Source organism: Giraffa tippelskirchi, chromosome 1 (genome assembly GCF_054371585.1).
Source record: "Giraffa tippelskirchi isolate mGirTip1 chromosome 1, T2T-mGirTip1v1.2.pri, whole genome shotgun sequence".
NCBI classification, from domain to species: Eukaryota; Metazoa; Chordata; class Mammalia; order Artiodactyla; family Giraffidae; genus Giraffa; species Giraffa tippelskirchi.
In genome coordinates this window covers 131,999,594-132,013,884 of record NC_137275.1, presented here as the reverse complement: position 1 = coordinate 132,013,884, position 14,291 = coordinate 131,999,594, and positions in this window count along the sequence as shown.

Genomic DNA, 14,291 nt, shown 5'->3' with positions numbered 1-14,291 from the left:
AAGAGTTAGAACTTTGTCCCATAGGCAACAGGAAGCCCTCAGACAGTTTTAAGGGAGTAATGTAATTTGAAATCATGTTTTAAGAAGATCTCTCAGGTAAAAATGTCCCAATTACAGTACAAAATGTCCCAGTTGCCTTGATGTCATTGTTGGTCCTTTCCACCCACCCACCAAAGCTCTCAAGCCCCTCCAGAAAGCCCAGCCCAACCTCCTGGTTTTTGACCTGCCGCTTGTCCATGGATTCTCCCTCTCTCCTGAGTCTCTTTTGATGATCATGGCCTCTGGTTTCCACCCCCCTTAACTTGACTTCTCCTGGGGGCTGGGCCTCTTGGGTCTTCCCTCCTTGAGTTGAGCAAACCATTTCAGCACCCACACCCTCCTCCCACCCCAAGCAGGGCACAGTGCCCACCAAGGCCCTGGTTTGTCTGGGAGGAGGTGCTAAACAGAAAGAGCTGAGAGTCAGTGACTGTGAGTCCGGCTGGCAGTGACTTGCTAGGTGACAAAGGCCAAGTCACTTACCTCTAGCCTTCAGGCGTCTCTTTTATTTAATACAATCTCAGGAACTGAGATTAAATGATCATTAAGGACACTCAATAGAAAGCTCTGTAATTCCACTCAAAGTATTTGCTGGGTGGGATCACATTACCAAAAATATATTGTGCAATGATGAGCCTTTTTTCCTGGACATAAAAGAAGTTTACTTTGATGAAATGTAGACTCTATGTTAAAAGCTCAATATCAAGGTAAAGAAGAATAATACTTTTGAAATATAATGTTTTGCCCCCAGATTTCTCCCTTTTGCCCTTCTTTCCTATCTAGTAGGTAGGCAATCCTGTGTTTATTGCCCTGGGAAGAAAAGTGACATACCCAAGAACAGAAAGAAAAAAAAAAGTGTTTTACTCTTGCTTTGGTTTGCATAAGTCTAAGCCTTTAGGGCAGAGGCTGCAAAGTGGCAGCCCTTGGGATGAAGCTGGGCCACAGATGTTTTTTCATTTGACCTGGAGTGATCTTTTTCCAAAGCACATTTAATTTTCAACGTTTAAAAATCAGAACAGTTTACATAAAGTGAAAATTTCCAGCTTCTTCTGGAAAAACAAATTGGAAAATTTGGTAACTTTGGACCTCGAAGAGAGATCCAAAGCACCCTCTTTCCTGGAACAGTGAGCCCTGGAGAAAAGCCAGACCACAGAGCCTCAGCTTGAGGAGCGCAGGGCCATAAGCAGCTCCAAGGATTCATCATAAACATAGCAGGGAAGGGGACTTTCCTGGCGGTCCAGTGGTTAAGAGTCTGCCTGCCAATGCAGGGCACATGGGCTCATTTCCTGGTCTGGGAACAAGATCCCACATGCGGTGGGCAACCGAAGCCCATGCATGCCCTGGAGCCCATGCTCCATAACAAGAGAAGCCACCGCAAAGAGAAGCACAGGACTAAGTCTAAAGAGTAGACCATACTTGCTGCAACTACAGAAAGCCCTCTTGCAGCAAGTCCCATGCGCCCCAGTTAAGACCTAGCACAGCCCAAAAACAAAAGATAGCCGGGAGGTCTGCCACGGCCAGGACTAGAAGATAGACAGCTCAGGGGTGACACGTGTGGTCCCATGGCCAAGGATTCAATGGGACAAAAGGTGCATCTCAGCAGATGCCTTTGTGGACAGATGACATGGAGGATAGATGCCTCCTATTGTGTTCAATGCCTTGGTCCTATCTGGGCACCTCATACTAGGTGAGCACACAGCATTGAGACATAACCCCCTGGGTCAGAGAGAGAAACAGAAAATCTCAAACATACAGATTAAGTCTCTGACACAAGGATGGAGTGAGGGCTCATGATAGAAGTTCATTTCCATTTTAGAAAAGTGAAAGAAATGTATATTTTCTGCCTGCCTCAGTTTGGCACTTGGATATATACCCATTGTAAAAGAATGAAAGATTTTACTTATAGACTTGTTTTTGATGTGTACACATCCTTTAAAAAATGACAGCAGGTCTGAGTGAGAAGGGTGGTAAGAGAAAGCAACACTCGCTGAATATTCCAGAATGGGATGAAAAATTGGTTCATTCTGAAGAGTTTGGAGATGGATTTGATATTTACACCAGAGATTCTTGATATGTTTGGGTCATGAACTCCTTTGAGGAGCTGATAAAAGAGAGAAACTCTTTGTCCCAGAAAACATACACAGACACAAAATCTGTGTGTATAATTCCAGAGACTTCGGAACGCATCCCACTTGGAAGCCTCCCGGGGAACCCCAGGATAAGAAACCTTCCCTATGGGGGCTGCCTCTGCCTGCCACGCTTCCTGTCCCCATTTTCTCCCAGGGTATTTTAGCGAGAAAAAGAAAGTCCTTAGCTTATTTAAAATACAAAGAAAAAAAAAAACAAACTGCCACCCACAGTCTATCACCCTGGCACCCTCGCCATCTGCAGCCTTCCAAGCCCTTGCCCACTCCCATGCCCTGTGGAGCTGTCCTGCCCAGGCCTCTTCCTGCAGGTCTGCTGTGCTCTGCGCTCTGCCCTCTTTGGGACTGCCTGAAGCAGATACCCGTTATAAATAGACGGGGATGAGGCCGGAGCATTCACCCTACTTCTGGAAGCAGATGCTTAGATTTGCCGTCTGTCAGAAAGCTCACTCTGAACACAAAAGAGCCCTGGAAAAGAGACGCTCAACCAGAAGGGATGCAGAAGTGTGCGGCTGGAGGGGAGGCAGCCAGCACACCCCTCCAACTGCAAGCCAAGCACACTGTTCAGTGGGTTCGACTAAAGCAGGCGCTTGTCCAGCCACCAACCACATTGAGGGAGCCTCTCATGTGTGCAGAAGTGCTTTGGCTTGATGGCACTGTGGGGAAAAACAATGGAGGCTGGCGACACGAGTGTGAAGGAATCACTCACCCGTGACACATGCACAGAGCACAGTGTGTCAGGCACACGGCCAGACTTTCTGGAGCCTCAGGTGCACCCAACACCTCCCCTCCCACCAGAAGTCCTTGTCCTTCTGCAAGAGGGTGTGCTGAGTCACTTTAGTTGTGTCTGACTCTTTTCGACCCCAGGGACTGTAGCCTGCCAGGCCCTTTTGTCCATGGGATTTCCTAGGCAAGGGTACTTGAGTGAGTTGCCATTTCCTCCTCTAGGAGATCTTCCTGACCCAGGGACTGAACCCTCATCTCTTCCATCTCCTACATTGACAGGCAGGTTCTTTACCGGTAGCGCCACCTGGGAAGCTCTGCAAGAGGGTGGGACCAGACAAAGCTCACATTGTAGACTTTTTCCATGTGATTCTACTAACCTGTGAGGCCTTTAGCAAGTTGCTTCCTTCTCTGGAGCCTCACTTTTCTTATGTGTAACATGAAGGTGTCCACTGTGTAGATCCAGCAGGCTCTCTTCCAGGTGGTAAAAATTATCTGGTTCTATTAGCCTACCTACAGAGCTTCTACCAGAAGTTTTCTTTCAAAGTTCTTTATTCATTTGGCTGTGTTAGGGTTAGTTATTGGGTCTTACTTGCAGCACACAGGATCTTTAATTGTGAGATTTTTCATTGTGGCGTGTGGGCTTAGTTGCTCTGAGCCATGTGGGATCTAGTTCCCTAACCAGGGATCGAACTCATGTCCCCTGCATTGCAAAGCGGACTCTTAACCACTGGATCACCAGGGAAGTCCCAACAGGAAATTTTATCGTGATCTTCAAGCCACTAGATGGCAACCGCACTGTTTAGGAGGAATGCTGACTTAGAAAGATTACTGGTTTAAAAAAAAAAAAGAAGATGACCCAAAAAGTGGGTTGCTTAAAGTAGCAAGGAATTATGTAGACTCAGATGGAGGAAGTCAAAATTCAAAGCATCTGGTTGTGTCTGCTTCCTGTATGATAAAATACACTTAAACAGCTATAGGGCCAATCTATCTCTAGCTCATCTGTGCTGACTTAGCAGGAACCTTTCTGTTAGCTGGTTCTGGAGCAGGCAGCAGTGTGCTCTGCAACAAGGTCAGGAGACCTACTTCTAGTCCCACTTCTTCCTCCATGAGGCCCTGGGACTTGGTGAATCACCTGTCTTCCCTCTGTCTTGGTTTCACCATCTTTGAAGTAGGGAGGGGCTCAACCATACTCTCTGATTTAGCACCTGCTCTAGCATCCTATGGGGCTTCACTGGTGGTTCAGACAGTGAAGAATCTGCAAGCAGTGCAGAAGACCGGGATTTGATCCCTGGGTTGGGAAGATCTCCTGGAGGAGGGATGGCTACACTTCAGTATTCTTGCCTGGAGAATTCCATGGAAAGAAGAGCCTGGTGGACAACAGTCCATAGGGTTGCAAAGAGTCAGACATGACTGAGCAACTAACACTAGCATCTTGGGGTTCTCTGGCTGAGACTGCCAAATGCCATAAATAAAGATTTCCAGCACTAAATTTGAAGGAGAGTTCCAGTGTTGTTGACCTCTAGAACAAAGAGAAAGAAGCTTCGTACAGTGCCAATTACACATTTACAACACAGCATGCTGCCACCATTATTATCTGCCCTTTGCTAAATTGGAGAAGGAAATGGCAACCCACTCCAGTACTCTTGCCTGGAAAATCCCATGGACGGAGGAGCCTGATAGGCTACAGTCCATGGGGTCACGAACAGTCGGACACAACTGAGCAACTTCACTTTGCCAAATTAAAGGAAACATCCCTTTAAACCTGAAATATGCTTCTGAGTGAGGGAGTGTGGCAATAGGACCAATGTGTCAGGCGGACAAACTGTCTCATTCCATGATGGGGACCGGGCTCAGGCAAACAGCTTGAGTTCCAGGAGAAAGTCTCCCAGCTCCTTTGCCAGGTTGCCACCATTTCTTTCTCCCTGTTGTTCCTCTACACTGGCTTCTTTTCCCCCCACTTCCCTTCCTCTGGGTGCATCAAGCTTCACTCTGTGGGGGGAAGAACTCATGGCACTAAGAACAGAAAATATCCCTTGCTAGGGTGCATAGTCACAAATGAGCTAGAACCGTGATCTAAAGCCATTTGTTTCCAAGTGTAGTCCATTGACTATATTTATCAGACTCAGTTGTGCTTAAAAATGCAGACTCTGTTTCTACCTGTATCTACAGAGGCAGGATCTCTATGGGGGGAGCCAGGAATATGCATTTTTACAAGCATTCAGCCAAGACTGGAGTTTGAGCCCCATGGCCTCACCACAAGGCTCCTCACCATGGTCAAGGTTAATTGAGTTACAGGCAATTTATCGGAATTCTAGGCACTGAAACCTAACAGTGTATGATTTGAGAAGGCATGCATGGCATTTTTTGAAACAGAAAAAATGTCAAAGAGAGAAGTTCACAGTAGATCACCTGGGGTTTCTGAGTGCCAGTGCTTTGTAAAATCTGGGCCTGCTCATCATTTTAAAGGTGGAGAATTTTACATTTTTTTCCCCCAAATTCATTGTAACCAGGAGCAGAAACTCACTCTAATTAGCCATCTCACAAGAGACTGGTAAATACAACTAGAATATTATTCCATTAATTACAAGGAAAGACAAAACTGCTAAGCAAACTGGAATATTCATGTCAGCATTCTAGGCAGTTGATCTTTTTTGGAAAAGTCTGTGTAGGAAGGCAAATTATCTTTAGCAGGTGGTTTGATGAGCTTGGATTAAGAGCATAGGAATTAGATGATGTTAATGCCTTGAGACGTAGTGACCAGTGACACCACCTCTACTGAAGGGAGGGGAATGAGAACAAAAAGTGAAAGTATTAATTGCTCAATCATGTCAGACTCATTGCGACCCTATGGACTATAGCCCACAAGGCTCCTCTGTCCATTGGATTTCCCAGGCAAGAAGACTGGAGTGGGTTGCCATTTCTTTCTCCAGGGGATATTTCTAATCCAGGGATCGAACCTGGGTCTCCCTCTTTGAAGGCAAATTCTTTACTGTCTGAACCACCTGCCATCTAACTAAGTGTCTGTTATGGACCAAACACTTTCCCTATTTTTAAACTTGCAGGGATAATCTTGGCAAAGGAACCAGAACCTTACTGCTAGCTGGTCTGAGTACCCTGAGTGTGGTGACCCAAAGATAAATCCTTGCTTGCCTTTTTACTTTTGCTATTTTTCTCATAGACCCTGGTGGCCATTATACATGTGTCAACTCCATCTTTATTCTGTCCAGCTATAAAACAATTGAAAGGATTCTTTTTTTAAATTGAGATATAATTGACATATAACGTTATGTTATGTCAATAATACTTCAGTATTCTTGCCTTGAGAACCCCATGAACAGTATGAAAAGGCAAAAAGATAGGACACTGAAAGATGAACTCCCCAGGTCAGTAAGTGCCCAATATGCTACTGGAGATCAGTGGAGAAATAACTCCAGAAAGAACGATGGGATGGAGCCAAAGCAAAAACGATACCCAGCTGTGGATGTGACTGGTGAAAGACACAAAGTCCGATGCTGTAAAGAGCAATATTGCATAGGAACCTGGAATGTTAGGTCCATGAATCAAGGCAAATTGGAAGTGGTCAAACAGGAGATGAAAAGAGTGAATGTCGACATTCTAGCAATCAGTGAACTAAGATGGACTGGAATGGGTGAATTTAACTCAGATGACCATTATATCTACTACTGTGGGCAAGAATCTCTTAGAACAAGTGGAGTAGCCATCATGGTCAACAAAAGAGTCTGAAAGGCAGTACTTGGATGCAATCTCAAAAACGATAGAATGATCTCTGTTCATTTCCAAGGCAAACCATTCAATATCACAGTAATCCAAGTCTATGCCCCGACCAGTAATGCCGAAGAAGCTGAAGTTGAACGGTTCTATGAAGACCTACAAGACCTTCTAGAACTAACACCCAAAAAAGATGTCCTTTTCATTATAGGGAACTGGAATGCAAAAGTAGGAAGTCAAGAAACACCTGGCGTAACAGGCAAATTTTGCCTTGGAGTACAGAATGAAGCAGGGCAAAGGCTAATAGAGTTTTGCCAAGAGAACGCACTGGTAATAGCAAACACCCTCTTCCAACAACACAAGAGAAGACTCTACACGTGGACATCACCAGATTGTCAATACTGAAATCAGATTGATTATATTCTTTGCAGCCAAAGATGGAGAAGCTCTATACAGTCAACAAAACAAGACCGGGAGCAGACTGTGGCTCAGATCATGAACTGCTTACTGCCAAATTCAGACTTAAATTGAAGAAAGTATGGAAAACCACTAGTCCATTCAGGTATGACCTAGATCAAATCCCTTATGAGTATCCCTTATGAGTAGAAGTGACAGATAGATTTAAGGGACTAGATCTGATAGACAGAGTGCCTGATGAACTATGGACAGAGGTTCGTGACATTGTACAGGAGACAGGGATCAAAACCATCCCCACGGAAAAGAAATGCAAAAAAGCAAAATGGCTGTCTGAGGAGGCCTTACAGATAGCTGGGAAGAGAAGTGAAAAGCAAAGGAGAAAAGGAAAGATATTCCCATCTGAATGCAGAGTTCCAAAGAATAGCAAGGAGAGATAAGAAAGACTTCCTCAGCGATCAGTGCAAAGAAATAGAGGAAAACAACAGATTGGGAAAGACTAGAGATCTCTTCAAGAAAATTAGAGATACCAAAGGAATATTTCATGCAAAGAATGGCTCGATAGAGGACAGAAATGATATGGACCTAACAGAAGCAGACGATATTAAGAAGAGGTGGCAAGAATACACAGAAGAACTGTACAAAAAAGATCTTCACAACCCAGATAAGCATGATGGTGTGATCACTCACCTAGAGCCAGACATCCTGGAATGTGAAGTCAAGTGGGCCTTAGAAAGCATCACTACGAACAAAGCTAGTGGAGGTAATGGAATTCCAGTTGAGCTATTTCAAATCCTCAAAGGTGATGCTGTGAAAGTGCTGCACTCGATATGCCAGCAAATATGGAAAACTCAGCAGTGGCCATAGGACTGGAAAATGTCAGTTTTTGTTCCAATCCCAAAGAAAGGCAATGCCAAAGAATGCTCAAACTACCGCACAATTGCACTCATCTCACATGCTAGTAAAGTAATGCTCAAAATTCTCCAAGCCAAGCTTCAGCAATACGTGAACCGTGAATTTCCAGATGTTCAAGCCAGTTTTAGAAAAGGCAGAGGAACCAGAGATCAAATTGCCAACATCTGCTGGATCATCAAAAAAGCAAGAGAGTTCCAGAAAAACATCTATTTCTGCTTTATTGACTATGCCAAAGCCTTTGACTGTGTGGATCACAATAAACTGTGGGAAATTCTGAAAGAGATGGGAATACCAGACCATCTGACCTGTCTCTTGAGAAGCCTGTATGCAGGTCAGGAAGCAACAGTTAGAACTGGACATGGAACAACAGACTGGTTCCAAATAGGAAAAGGAGTACATCAAGGCTGTATATTGTCACCCTGCTTATTTAACTTATATGCAGAGTACATCATGAGAAACGCTGGGATGGAAGAAACACAAGCTGGAATCAAGATTGCCAGGAGAAATATCAATAACCTCAGCTATGCAGATGACACCACCCTTATGGCAGAAAGTGAAGAAGAACTAAAGAGGCTCTTGATGAAAGTGAAAGAGGAAAGTGAAAAAGTTGGCTTAAAGCTCAACGTTCAGAAAACTAAGATCATGGCATCTGGTCCCTCACTTCATGGGAAATAGATGGGGAAACAGTAGAAACAGTGTCAGACTTTATTTTTGGGGGCTCCAAAATCACTGCTGATTGTGATTGCAGCCATGAAATTAAAAGACGCTTACTCCTTGGAAGGAAGGTTATGGCCAACCTCAGTTCAGTTCAGTTCAGTCTCTCAGTCCTGTCCAACTCTTTGTGACCCCATGAATCGCAGCACGCCAGGCCTCCCTGTCCATCACCAACTCCCGGAGTCTACCCAAACCCGTGTCCATTGAGTCAGTGATGCCATCCAACCATCTCATTCTCTGTCATCCCCTTCTCCTCCTGCCCCCAATCCTACCCAGCATCAGGGTCTTTTCCAATGAGTCAACTCTTTGCATGAGGTGGCGAAAGTATTGGAGTTTCAGCTTCAACATCAGTCCTTCCAATGAACATTCAAGACTGATCTCCTTTAGGATGGACTAGTTGGATCTCCTTGCAGTCCAAGGGACTCTCAAGAGTCTTCTCCAACACCACAGTTCAAAAGCATCAATTCTTCGGTGCTCAGCTTTCTTTATAGTCCAACTCTCACATCCATACGTGACTACTGGAAAAACCATAGCCTTGACTAGACTGACCTTTGTTGGCAGAGTAATGTCTCTGCTTTTCGGTATGCTATCTAGGTTGGCCATAACCTTCCTTCCAAGGAGTAAGTGTCATTTAATTTCATGGCCAACCTAGATAGCATATTTAAAAGCAGAGACATTACTTTGCCAACAAAAGTCTGTCTAGTCAAAGCTATGGTTTTTCCAGTGGTCATGTATGGATGTGAGAGTTGGATGGTGAAGAAAGCTGAGCACTGAAGAATTGATGCTTTTGAACTGTGGTGTTGGAGAAGACTCTTGAGAGTCCGTTGGACTGCAAGGAGATCCAATCAATCCATCCTAAAGGAGATCAATCCTGGGTGTTCATTGGAAGGACTGAGGTTGAAGCTGAAACTCCAATACTTTGGCCACCTCATGTGGAGCGTTGACTCATTAGAAAAGACCCTAATGCTGGGTAGGATTGGGGGCAGGAGGAGAAGGGGACAAGAGAGGATGAGATGGTTGGATGGCATCACCGACTCGATGGAGATGGGTTTGGGTAGACTCCGGGAGTTGGTGATGGACAGAGAGGCCTGGCGTGCTGCGATTCATGGGGTCGCAAAGAGTCGGACATGACTGAGCAACTGAACTGAACTGAACTGATGCCAATAATATTAGTTTCAGGTGTTCAACGTAATAATTTGATTTTTGTATATATTGTGAAATGATCACCACAATAAGTCTAGTCGGCATCCATCACCATACTTAGTTACAATTTTTTTCCCTTGTGATGAGAACCTTTAAGGTCTGTTTTCTTGGCAACTTTCAGATATTCAATATAGTGTTTAGTCACCACGCTGTATATTACATCCACATGACTTTGACTCAATAATAAGAAAATAATTGTAACACAAAACTGTATAGTGCTTATGATTTCAATTATCTGTTTATATGCATTTTGATATGCCTTCATAGGTTTTTTTAGAGTAATTTTTACTGGAGTATAGTTGCTTTACAATGTTGTGTTAGCTTCTTGCTGTACAGCAAAGTGAATCAGTTCTGTGTATATATATATATATATGTATATATATATATTCATATGTATACATACATATGTATATCCCCTATTTTATGGATTTCTTTCCCATTTAGGTCATCACAGACCATTGTGTAGACTTCCCTGTGCTATACACAGGTTCTTTTTAGTTATCCATTTTACATATAGTTGTGTTGAACAGGATTCTTAAAATGTACCTTAGTCCTACTAACACAGTTTCTTAGGTTAATTTGCTCTGCAAATGGGATTCTAATTCATTACCCAAAATTCTGTTTGCTTTTTCAACCTAATCTTCATACTTACTAAATACATATTTTAACAAAATGAGGCATAACAAAGGAAATATTTATGTTCCTACTGAACTTGTTCAAGTTACATACACACTTAATTCTTAACATCTCTTCCAGAAGCATAAAGGAAGCAACTTTAATGAAATGGAGGCAACCTGTACCTTGTCAACCTGAGATGCCCATCTAGCCTGTGCATATCTAACTAGGTTTCTGGCTCAGCTCCAAAATAGGTCACAATGGTGTGCACAGCCTTCCTGACATCCCCCATCGTCCCATGGGTCCAGTTTGTTACCACCAGTCTCTTGTCATGTGAGCTCTATTGATGTGATCTGTCCTCTTGAGATTTGTAGGTTAAAATTTTCTTAAATTTAGGGAAATGACAAAGCCAGAGATAGCAGATGTACTGAAGTCTTGCTTATCCTTATAACAACTGCTGGGTGAAATGGAAAACACTGGCTTCTTTCCAAAGATTATATATTTAAAATACAAATATAATAATGGTACAAAATGGTCAAAGCATCAGAGAAATAACGCTCTTAAGACTTGGTGGACATTTTTTTCCATCAATGAAAAGAGAACTGAGTTATCACATGGAAGAGAGTGGAAGGCACTTGATACAAAATAAGAACAAATTTACCAGACATTTATCTTTTCATTTGTAATGCAGTTTTGAATTTCACAGTACAATGTGGAAATACAGGTAGAGTGGTTTGGAAAACATATTTTAGTGTAGGCATTCTCTGATCACACTTCCCTATCTTTCCAGACCTGCTTTCCAGCTCTCCTCTGAGGAGCTTGTTCTTTGTTTTCACAAGCTCTTCATCAACTTGAGTGCTCCATTTTGTCTATCTTTCACTTTGCATCAGTTCTTTCCTGCTTCATCTTTTCCCTCTCTTGCCCAGATCCCGTGATCCATCACTTCAACAAGTTTCTGCTTAGAAAAACCCAGATTCCTCATCCCTTTGTTCTGCTATTTCTCCTGTCATATAAACCTTCAACGCTGAATTAACCCAGATGGATCTGCCTTCTCCAGCTCTGTACGCTGGTAGCCAAGCATTAGAGAAACACACACAGCTGGGTAGGATAGTGCATACGTTAGGATATACACTTAGCATATCCCATCTCAACTGGACGCCCAGTGCCTCTAGCCAACCTTGTCTGTTTCACTACTCAGTTTTCCTTTTCCCCTCTTCTCCATGGTAGGTTCAAATTTTTGCCACTTTCCTCATGCTCCCTAGCTCACCTCAAGTATCCCACTCTCTCTAACTGATAAAATGAGATGACCTAGCATGGACTCCCTCAGAACCCTGCCCCTGACTCACAAGTTTATCTGTACCCATATCCTTCCCTCCCTGAGGTCTTAGAGGATGGTTGCTTCAAGGCCAGTATCACCACAGTGCTCCTGAATTTACTCCATTGCCATCCAGAAATGTATTCGATCAATGGTTCATTTGTTCTCCTCCTTCTGGTCCAAGTTTTCCCTCCTTCTGGTTTCTTTTCATCATCACTTGGCCATGTTCAAGTCTCCTCAAACCTAAAAACTAATAAAACTTCCACCATCCTCTACGCCTCCTCCATCTATCACTCTATGTTTTTCCTTTTTTTATGCAGACTTCTGGAGTCACCTCCATTCCGTTTTGACACTTTTTGCTGTCCATCCAATCTTCCAACAGATACAGTTTGGCTTCTGTCACTACAAATCCACAGAAACTGCTTATCCTAAAGCCGTCAATGACTTCCTCACTGTTAAAGCCAGTGGACAGTTGGTTCTTTCTTACTTGATTTCTCTAAGATATTTGGCATCATTGTCTGCTTTCCTTTTTTGAGATCCTCTCCTCTAACTTCCTGTCGGTATGTAGGCTACCAGTATCCTAATGCCTTTCAAATCATATCTCCAGCCCAATGCTCTCCTTAGAGCTTCAGATCCTCATATCAAGCTGCACACCAAATTCTCCACCTGGATCCAAATCCAACATATCCAAGATGTGTCTCATTTATTTCTCCCCTAAACTCTCCTTTCTGTGTGCCCCGATTGCCAAGTCAGAAGCCCGGGAGTCATCCTTAACTTCTCCCCCATCCCTGCCCCTAACAGCCAGTGGTGACCAAGTTCTTTCTACTCTACTTCTTAACAGGAAGGGTTCCTTTCTGACATACCTACTAAAAGAATCAGCTGACTGTTCTCCTGCTTCCCATCTCACCTTAGAGGATTCTTATGTAAAAATTAGAGTCGTGTGGTTTCCTTACCCTGCTCTTCATAAAGAACATCCAGGACTTCCCTGGAGGTGCAGTGGATAAGAATTCACCTGCCAATGCAGGGGACATCGGTTCAATCCCTGGTCTGGGAAGATTCCACATGCTGCAGAGCAACGAAGCCCATGGTCCACAACTGTTGAGCCTGAGTTCTAGAGCCTGTGGACCACCAACTATTGAGCCCATGTGCTGCAACTACTGAAACCTGTGCACCTTAGAGCCTGGCTCCACAATAAGAGGAGCCACCACAATGAGAAGCCCACACACTGCAGTGAAGAGTAGTCCCTGCTTGTTGCAACTAGAGAAAGCCCTGGCAAAGCAACAAAGACCCAGTGCAGCCAAAAATAAAATAGATGAAATTTAAAAATAACTTCCACTTACCAGATGAAAACCCTGGACTTGGGAAGAGTGAACCCAGCTGCAGTGAAGGATGCCAAGTGTCAAGGTGATTTCTCTCTTCAATATTTGTGTTGGACAAATGAAATTTTTTCAAATGATGATCATCTTAAATTATGTCTTTGAGCTGCCAGAAAAGTAAAAGAAATAAATGTTTAAGTGTTCTGGAGAGGACTGGGCCATGAAAATTGTGAAGTCTTTTGGTGCAACTATGCCTGGTAATTCTAGTAAGAATGAATCTTATCAGTTCCTTCTGAAATGGAGGAGCTTGGGGCTCTAAACCACAAAGTCCCATCTTTGTGCTCCAAGTAGGATGTGAAAATAAACCAGAAGACAGGACAGGAATGTTCCTGCCACCCCCTCATCCATCCTTCTGGCACATATGGGTGAACGATCGTCCCACCACTCACAGCTCTGCTCTAAGTCACCGTGACGCAGTTCCCTAGACCCATTTGGAAGGTGTTTTGGAAGAGAAAGACCAATAGGACTTCAATATTTATGAAACATTTCATGTTAATCAGACAAGTTTTTATACAGAAAAAAATTTAAAAGAGCAAAAATGAACTAAGTATCACCCCCAAGATTCCTTTCAGCTCAAAATTCTATTAATATTATAAGTCAGTTACTATATATACCACCATGTGTAAGATAGCCAGCTAGCAGGAAGCTGCTGAATAGCACAGGGAGCCCAGCTCAGTGTTCTGTGATGACCTCGAGGGGTGGGGGTGGGGGTCCAAGAGGGAGGGGATATATGTGTAAATATCATTGATTCACTTTGTTGTACAGCAGAAACTAACACAACATTTTAGTGTGCTTGGTCACTCAGTCGTGTCCAACTCTTTGCAACTTCATGGACTACAGCAATCCAGGCTCTTCTGTCCATGGAATTCTCCAGGCAAATATACTGAAATGAGTTGCCATTCCCTTCTCCAGGGGATCTTCCCAACCTAGGGATTGAACCTGGGTCTTCTGCATTGCAGGCAGATTCTTTACCAACTGAGCCACCAGGGAAGCCCCCAAGTTATAAAGCAACTATATTGCTTTGATAGTAATTTAATATTCATTTAATATAGTTGCTTTGCTTTGCAATATTATAAAGCAACTATATTAAATGAATATTAAACT